Source organism: Arachis ipaensis, chromosome B07 (genome assembly GCF_000816755.2).
Source record: "Arachis ipaensis cultivar K30076 chromosome B07, Araip1.1, whole genome shotgun sequence".
NCBI lineage: Eukaryota > Viridiplantae > Streptophyta > Magnoliopsida > Fabales > Fabaceae > Arachis > Arachis ipaensis.
The window spans coordinates 104,378,876-104,388,901 of NC_029791.2; the positions used below are offsets into that span (position 1 = coordinate 104,378,876).

General features: G+C 38.4%; 1 long non-coding RNA gene across 1 annotated transcript in view; it reads left to right on the forward strand.

Annotated features, from left to right (window-relative positions):
* The window catches only part of LOC110264698, a 19,102-nt gene extending 17,766 nt beyond the window's left edge, over positions 1-1,336 (forward strand). Inside the window, exon 3 of the long non-coding RNA XR_002350869.1 lies at positions 1,326-1,336. This is a non-coding gene — a long non-coding RNA (uncharacterized LOC110264698). The remainder of the gene's footprint in view (positions 1-1,325) is intronic.

Sequence of the window (10,026 nt, forward strand, 5' to 3'; positions counted from 1 at the left end):
TGTAACTTCAGACCGGTTGCTAGTGGGAATGATTGAGCGTTGAATGAACTCCAACCATCCTCTAGCTACGGGCTTAAGGTCCAGTCTTCTCAGTTGAACCGGTTTGCCTTTTGAGTTAATCTTCCATTGAGCTCCTTCCACACATATGTCCATGAGGACTTGGTCCAACCTTTGATCAAAGTTGACTCTTCTTGTGTAGGGGTGTGCGTTCTCTTCCATCATTGGCAAGTTGAACGCCAACCTCACATTTTTCGGACTAAAATCTAAGTATTTCCCCCGAACCATGGTGAGATAATTCTTTGGGTTTGGGTTCTTACTTTGATCATGGTTTCTAGTGATCCATGCATTAGCATAGAACTCTTGAACCATTAGAATTCCGACTTGGTGGATGGGGTTTGTTAGAACTTCCCAACCTCTTCTTTGGATCTCATGTCGGATCTCCGGATACTCATTTTTATTGAGTTTGAAAGGGACCTCGGGGATCACCTTCTTCTTGGCCCAACATCATAAAAATGGTCTTGATGGGCTTTGGAGATGAATCTTTCCATCTCCCATGACTCGGAGGTGGAAGCTTTTGTCTTCCCTTTCCCTTTTCTAGAGGATTCTCCGGTCTTAGATGCCATCACTGGTAATGAAAAAATAAAAAGCTTATGCTTTTACCCACACCAAACTTAGAATATTGCTCGCCCTCGAGCAAGAGAAGAAAGAAAAGAAGAAGAAGAAGAAGATATGGAGGGGAGGGAGAGACAGTTGTGTTTCGGCCAAGAAGGGGAAGAGAGGGTTGTGTTGTGTGAAAATGAAGAAGAATGGAGGGGTTTATATAGTGAAGGGAGAGGGGTCAGGTTCGGCCATTTAGGTGGGTTTGGGTGGGAAAGTGATTTTGAATTTTGAAGGTAGGTGGGGTGTATGAGGTAGGTTTATGGGGAAGAGTGGGTGGATGTGAGTGGTGAATGGGTAATAGGGAAGAGAGAGATTGAGGTGATTGGTGAAGGGTTTTGGGGAAGGATGTTTATTGGGAAGAGAGGATGAATGAGAAGAGGGAAGAGTATGAGTGGAGGTAGGTGGGGATCCTGTGGGGTCCACAGATGCTGAGTTGATCCTGTGGGGTCCACAGGTCCTGAGGTGTCAAGGATTTACATCCCTGCACCAATTAGGCATGTAAAAATGCCTTTGCATGCAATTCTGGCATTTAAACGCCGAATTGATGCTTGTTCTGGGTGTTCAGCACCCAGATGCAGCATGTTTCTGGCGTTCAACGCCAGATCCATGCTCTGTTCTGGCGTTGAACGCCAGCCAGATGCTCCTTACTAGCGTTTAAACGCCAGTAAGTCCCTCCTCTAGGGTGTGATTTTTCTTCTGCTGTTTTTGATTCTGTTTTTAATTTTTGTATTTATTTTGTGACTCCACATGATCATGAACCTAATAAAACATGAAAAAACAATAAAAATAAAAATAAAATTAGATAAATAAAAATTGGGTTGCCTCCCAACAAGCGCTTCTTTAATGTCAATAGCTTGACAGTGGGCTCTCATGGAGCCACACAGGTGATCAGGTCAATTTTATAGACTCCCAACACCAAACTTAGAGTTTGGATATGGGAGTTCAACACCAAACTTAGAGTCTGGCTGAGGCCTCTCAACACCAAACTTAGAGTTTGACTATGGGGGCTTTAGTTGACTCTGTACTGAGAGAAGCTTTTCATGCTTCCTCTCCATTGTTACAGAAAGAGATCCTTGAGTTTTAAACACAAGGTTGTCCTCATTTAGTTGAAGGACCAACTCTCCTCTGTCTACATCAATCACAGCTCTTGCTGTGGCTAGGAAGGGTCTTTCAAGGATGATGGATTCATCCTCATCCTTCCCAGTATCTAGGATTATGAAATCAGCAGGGATGTAAAGGCATTCAACCTTTACTAACACGTCCTCTACTAGTCCATAAGCCATTTTCATAGATTTTTCTGCCATTTCTAATGAGAAATTGGCAGCCTGTACCTCAAGGATTCCCAGTTTCTCCATTACAGAGAGTGGCATGAGGTTTATCCCTGACCCAAGGTCACATAGAGCCTTCTCAAAGGTCATGGTGCCTATGGTACAAGGTATTAAGAACTTTCCAAGATCCTGTTTCTTCTGAGGCAATGTCAGTTGATCTAGATCACTCAGTTCATTGATGAGCAAGGGAGGTTCATCTTCCCAAGGCTTATTACCAAATAATTTGTCATTCAGCTTCATGATTGCACCAAGATACTTGGCAATTCGCTCTTCAGTAACATCCTCATTCTCTTCAGAAGAAGAATACTGATCAGAGCTCATGAAGGGCATAAGGAGGTTCAATGGAATCTCTATGTTCTCTAGATGAGCCTCAGATTTCTTTGGCTCCTCAAAGGAAAACTCCTTGTTGATTACTGGACGTCCCAGGAGGTCTTCCTCACTGGGATTCACGTCCTCTTCCTCCCCTGTAGGTTCGGCCATGATGGTTATATCAATGGCCTTGCACTCTCTCTTTGGATTCTCTTCTGTATTGCTTGGGAGAGTATTAGGAGGAGTTTCAGTGATCTTCTTACTCAGCTGGCCCACTTGTGCTTCCAAATTTCTAATGGAAGACCTTGTTTCATTCATGAAACTCACAGTGGCCTTAGATAGATCAGAGACTAAATTTGCTAAGCTAGATGGATTCTGCTCAGAATTCTCTGTCTGTTGCTGAGTGGATGATGGAAAAGGTTTACTATTGTTAAACCTGTTTCTTCCACCATTATTAAAGCCTTGTTGAGGCATTTGTTGATCCTTCCATGAGGGGTTATAGGTGTTTCCATAAGGTTCACCCATGTAATTCACCTCTGCTATTGCAGGGTTCTCAGGATCATAAGCTTCTTCTTCAGAAGATGCCTCTTTAGTACTGTTGGATGATTCCTTCAATCCATTCAGACTCCGAGAGATCATATTGACTAATTGAGTCAATATTTTATTCTGAGCCAATATGGCATTCAGAGTATCAATTTCAAGAACTCCCTTCCTCTGAGGCGTCCCATTACTTACAGGATTCCTCTCAGAAGTGTACATGAACTGGTTATTTGCAACCATGTCAATGAGTTCCTGAGCTTCTGCAGGTGTTTTCTTTAGGTGAATGGATCCACCTGCAGAATGGTCCAGTGACATCTTTGATAACTTAGACAGACCATCATAGAATATATCCAGGATGGTCTATTCTGAAAGCATGTCAGAAGGACACTTTTTGGTCAGTTCCTTGTATCTCTCCCAAGCTTCATAGAGGGATTCTCCTTCTTTCTGTCTGAAGGTTTGAACATCCACTCTAAGCTTACTAAGCTTTTGAGGAGGGAAGAACTTGGCTAAGAAATCCGTGACCAGCTTATCCCAAGAGTTCAGGCTATCCTTAGGTTGAGAGTCCAACCATACTCTAGCTCTGTCTCTTACAGTAAACGGGAAAAGCACAAGCCTGTAGACATCGGGACCAACCCCATTGGTCTTAACAGTGTCACAGATCTGCAAGAATTCAGTTAAGAACTGAAAAGGATCTTCAGATGGAAGTCCATGAAACTTACAATTCTGCTGCATCAGAGAAACTAATTGAGGTTTCAGCTCAAAATTGTTTGCTCCAATGGCAAGAATGGAGATGCTTCTTCCATGTAAATTGGAATTAGGTGCAGTGAAGTCACCAAGCATCCTCCTTGCATTATTATTATTTTTGGCTGCCATCTCCTCTTCCTGTTCGAAAATTCCTGTAAGGTTGTCTCTGGATTGTTGTATTTTAGCTTCTCTTAGTTTCCTTTTTAGAGTCCTTTCAGGTTCAGGATCTGCTTCAACAAGAATGTTTTTGTCCTTGCTCCTGCTCATATGACAAAGAAGGGAATAGAAAATAATAATAGGGATCCTTTTTACCACAGTATAGAGGTTCCCTTGTGTGAGTAGAAGAAAAGAAGAAAAAGAATGAAGAAGAGAAGAATTCGAACTCAAAGGAGAAGAAGGGGTTCGAATTTTTGGGTGAGGAGAAGTGTTAGTAAGTAATTAAATAAATAGAAGAAGATGAGAGAGAGAAATTTTTGAAAATAATTTTTTGAAAAGAAGTTGATAATTTTCGAAAATTAAAGGGTAAAAAATTTAAAATTAAAATTTAAAACAATTAATTAATTAAAAGGAATTTTTGAAAAAGAGGGAGGTATTTTCGAAAATTAGAGAGGGAAGAGTAGTTAGGTGGTTTTGAAAAAGATAAGAAATAAACAAAAAGTCAATTAGTTAGTTGAAAAAGATTTGAAAATCAATTTTGAAAAGATAAGAAGATAAGAAGTTAGAAAAGATATTTTAAAATCAAATTTTTGAAAAAGATATGATTTAAAAAGATATGATAGAAAGATATGATTAAAATTAGTTTTGAAAAAGATTTGAATTTTAAAATCAAAATTAATGACTTGACTCACAAGTAATCACAAGATATGATTCTAGAACTTAAAGTTTGAATCTTTCTTAACAAGAAAGTAACAAACTTAAAATTTTTGAATCAAAACATTAATTGTTGATAATATTTTCGAAAATTATGAGATGAAATTAAGAAAAAGATTTTTGAAAAATATTTTTAAAATTTTCGAAAATAAATAAGAAAAATGAAAAAGATTTGATTTTTGAAAAAGATTTTGAAAAAGATAAGGTTTTTAAATTGAAAATTTGATTTGACTCATAAGGAACAACTAAATTTTAAAAAATTTTGAAAAAGTCAACTCAAATTTTTGAAAATTTATGAGTGAAAAAGGGAAAGATATTTTTTTTTATTTTTGAATTTTTAATGATGAAAGAGAAAAACATCAAAAAGACTCAATGCATGAAAATTTTGGATCAAAACATGTGATGCATGCAAGAACACTATGAATGACAAGATGAATACCAAGAACACTTTGAATGTCAAGATGAACACCAAGAACTTATTTTTGAAAAATTTTCCAGAAAAGAAAACATGCAAGACACCAAACTTAAAAATTTTTAATTTTTAGACACTATGAATGCAAAGATGCACATGAAAAACAACAAAAGACACAAAATAAGAAAACATCAAGATCAAACAAGAATACTTACCAAGAACAACTTGAAGATCATGAAGAACACTATGAATGCATGAATTTTCGAAAAATGCATAAATTTTTTTTAAAAAAATGCAATTGACACCAAACTTAAAAATTGACTTAAGACTCAAACAAACAACATAAAATATTTTTTATTTTTATGATTTTATTAATTTTTTTGGATTTTTGTATATTTTTATTTTTTTTGAAAACATATAGAGAAAAGGAAGCAATGAATTCAAAGTCCTCAATCAAGATTCCAGGAATCATACCAGGTTAGTCTAAAGCTTGATGGCCAGCCAAACTTCAGCATACCATTTTGAAACATTAGAATTCATTCTTAAAATTTTTAAAATAATTTTCGAAAACAAAGGGAAAAAATTTTTTTGAAAGATTTTTGAAGAAATTTTTTTTTAAAATAAAACAAAAAAAAATTACCTAATCTGAGCAACAAGATGAACCGTCAGTTGTCCAAACTCGAACAATCCCCGGCAACGGCACCAAAACCTTGGTGTACGAAATTGTGATCCCTGGTAATGGCTCCAAAAACTTGGTGCTCTAATCTTAATTCATAATTTGTCACAACTTCAATACAACTAATCAGCAAGTGCACTGGGTCGTCCAAGTAATAAAACCTTACGTGAGTAAGGGTCGATCCCACGGAGATTGTTGGTATGAAGCAAGCTATGGTCATCTTGTAAATCTCAGTCAGGCGGATATTAAATGGTTATGGAGTTTTCGAATAATAATAGTAAATAAACAGAAAATAAAGATAGAAATACTTATGTAATTCATTGGTGAGAATTTCAGATAAGCGTTTAGAGATGCTTTCGTTCCTCTGAACCTCTGCTTTCCTACTGTCTTCATCCAACCAGTCCTACTCCTTTCCATGGCAAGCTTTATATAGGGCATCACCGTTATCAATGGCTACATCCCATCCTCTCTGTGAAAAAGGTCCAAATACTCTGTCATGGCACGGCTAATCATCTGAGGTTATCGATCATACTGGAATAGGATTCACCTTCCTTTTGCGTCTGTCACTACGCCCAGCACTCGCGAGTTTGAAGTTCGTCACAGCCATCCCTTCCCAGATCCTACTCAGAATACCACAGACAAGGTTTAGATTTTTCGGATCTCAAGAATGGCCATCCATGGGTTCTAACTTATACCACGAAGATTCTAATATCTCGGACTCGGTCCTCTGTATTAGATATCTAAGAGATACTCATTCTAGCTTGTTTGCATGTAGAACGGAAGTGTTTATTAGGCACACGTTCATAAGTGAGAATGATGATGAGCGTCACATAATCATCACATTCATCATGTTCTTGGGTGCGAATGGATATCTTAGAAGCGGAATAAGTTGAATTGAATAGAAAATAGTAGTACTTTGCATTAAATCATGAGGAACAGCAGAGCTCCACACCTTAATCTATGGAGTGCAGAAACTCTATCGTTGAAAATACATAAGTGATAATGGAGTTCATTGGTCTCGGCCCCAGAGGGGAACCGGAGTAACCAAGACTGTGAATACAATGATAAAAAGTTCTATATATATACTAAACTAGCTACTAAGGTTTACAGAAGTAAGTAATTGATGCATAAATCCACTTCCGGGGCCCACTTGGTGTGTGCTTGGGCTGAGCTTGAAGTTTACACGTGCAGAGGCTTCTTTTGGAGTTGACCGCCAAGTTGTAACGTGTTTTTGGCGTTCAACTCTGGTTTGTGACGTGTTTCTGGCGTTTAACTCTAGACTGCAGCGTAGAACTGGCGTTCAACGCCTTTTGTGTCATCTAAACTCGGGCAAAGTATGGACTATTATATATTGTTGGAAATCCCTGGATGTCTACTTTCCAACGCCGTTGAGAACGCACCATTTGGAGTTCTATAGCTCCAGAAAATCCACTTTGAGTGCAGGGAGGTCAGAATCCAACAGCATCAGCAGTCCTTCTTCAACCTCTGAATATGATTTTCGCTCAAGTCCCTCAATTTCAGCCAGAAAATACCTGAAATCATAGAAAAATACACAAACTCATGGTAAGGTCCAGAAATGTGAATTTAACATAAAAACTAATAAAAACATCCCTAAAAGTAACTAGATCCTACTAAAAATATACTAAAAATAATGCCAAAAAGTGTATAAATTATCCGCTCATCAAATACTCACCACAAAACTTAGATAAAATTGTAGAGGATGAGAAGAGCAACGCGTGGCCACAAACGGCTCGACAATCGGAGTTTCGTAGCTCAAGTTATGGTGATTTGAAGTTGGAACTAGGATTAGGTTTTCTCCTTTCTTCTCTCTTCTCTCAATTTCGGCCCTCGCCCACTAAATGGGAGTTGTGGCTGTTGAATGGCCTTAAGTTAAGGCTTATATATACTGGGCTTGGGTCCACTTGGGCCCAATTCACTTGATTTAGTCTGTTGGCCCAATTTTGGGCCAAAACCTTTAAGATTAACGCTTTAAATCACATTTTAAATATTTCTATCTTCCCTAATTATAAATCCTAATTTCTTAACCTTATTTACTTATAATCAATTTTCTCAGCTGTAGTACCAGACAGATCTCAGCCGGTACTGTCGGTCAAAATTCAGTGCACGTTTTTACGCAGAAAACTATATTTTTCGACTCAGAAAAATCCACTGAGTCCAAATATCATATTTAAATTATCAAATTCCGATTGCTAGATTTTCTAACCATATTCGCTCCTATTTAATTTATTATTTAATTAATTACAATTTGACCAGGTTTTACACAATTGGCGCAGTCCTGGGGCAAAGACATGATAAGCTTCTGCATGTCATTTATTATGCTAGTCGTATATTAAATGATGCACAGAAAAACTACACTACTACAGAAAAGGAGCTACTTGCAGTAGTCTATGCCATTGACAAGTTCAGATCCTACCTAGTTGGATCTAAGGTCATTATTTATACTGACCATGCTGCTCTAAAGTATCTGCTCACCAAGCAGAATTCTAAACCCCGACTTATAAGATGAGTATTACTCCTGCAAGAGTTTGATATAGAAATTAGAGACAAAAAACAGATAGAAAATTAGGTGGCTGATCACTTGTTCCAGATTGAGCCAATAGCAGGGACTTCTTCTCCTTCCACTGACATATCCGAATCCTTTCCAGATGAGCAACTCTATACCATCCGAACAGTACCTTGGTTTGCAGACATTGTAAATTTCAAGGCTATAAGGTTTATTCCCAAGGAATTTACCAGGCAGCAAGCCCGAAAACTCATGCATGATGCAAAATATTACCTATGGGATGAGACATATCTCTTTAAGAGATGATTGGATGGAATAATCTTACGCTGTGTGTCTGAAGAAGAAGCACAGAGAATTCTATGACATTGCCATGGCTCTGACTATGGAGGACACTTTGGAGGTGAGCGAACAGCCACCAAGGTACTCCAAAGTGGCTTTTACTGGCCTACTCTCTTTAAGAATTCTAGAGAGTTCGTCCATAACTGTGATAGTTGCCAAAGGGCTGGCAATCTCCCTCATGGTCACATCATGCCTCAGCAAGAAATCCTAGAGATTAAGTTGTTTGATGTATGGGGCAAAGATTTCATGGGACCCTTCCCGCCTTCATACTCAAACTTCTACATCCTTGTGGCAGTAGATTATGTGTCCAAATGGGTTGAAGCAATAGCAACACCTACTAATGACACCAGAGTAGTAATGAAGTTCCTCCAAAAGAACATCTTCAGTAGATTTGGTGTCCTTAGGACACTAATTAGTGATGGAGGTACTCATTTCTGCAACAGACAGTTGGATTCTGTCTTAAACTATTACAGAGTTCACCATAAAGTAGCAACATCATATCATCCCCAGACAAATAGTCAAGCCGAAGTCTCAAATAGAGAACTTAAGTGAATCTTAGAGAGGATAGTAAGTGCCTCTAGAAAGGATTGGGCTAGAAAGTTTGATGACACTCTTTGGGCATACAGAACAGCTTTCAAAACCCTCATTGGAACTTCACCATACCAGCTGGTATATGGAAAGTCCTGTCATTTGCCAGTGGAACTAGAACATAAAGCCTATTGGGCTACTAGATTCCTCAACCTTGATGCTAAGGCAGTAGGAGAGAAACAGCTTCTCCAACTAAATGAGTTGGACGAATTCCACTTAAATGCATTTGAAAATGCAAAGATCTATAAGGAAAAGGTAAAAAGGTGGCATGACAGGAAGTTAGCTTCTAGATTCTTTGAACCAGGACAAAAAGTCCTGCTCTTCAACTCAAGACTCAAATTATTTCCTGGGAAACTCAAATCTCGCTGGAAGGGAACGTATGTGATTACAAATGTATCATCTTACGGGCACATAGAACTTCAAGGTAAAGACCCTGAAAATAGGTTCACTGTCAATAGACAGAAGGTTAAGCATTACCTTGAAGGAGATATAGAACCAGGAGGTTCGAAACTGTTGCTAAGCTAAGCATAGTGAAGTCCAGCTAAAGACATTAAAGAAGCGTTTATTGGGAGGCAACCCAATATTCACTCATACATTATTAATTTCCTGGTTGTTTCTATTTTAATCAATTTTCTTTTCAATTAGTTTTCATTATGTTTTAAGTTAATTTTAATGATTAGTGATCATGGACAATGCTTAAACAGAGACAGAATGATGCAAAACAGCAAACAGAATACCCTGGAGTAAGGATCTCTCTAGCGTTAAACACCAGAAAGGGAAGGCAATTGGGCATTTAAAATGCCCATGGAGGCAACAAGCCTGGCGTTAAACGCCAACCAGGAGGCCCTGGCTGGGCGTTTAACGCCCTAAAGGGAGCACAAGCCTGATGTTAAACGCCAGCCAAGAGGCCCTAGCTGGGCGTTTAACGCCCAAGAGGGAGGAACACTCTGACAATATATAATAGTCCATACTTTGCTTCAGATTTGAAGGCTCAAAACTGGCGTCTAATGCCAACTTCCTGCCCCCTTCAGGCGTC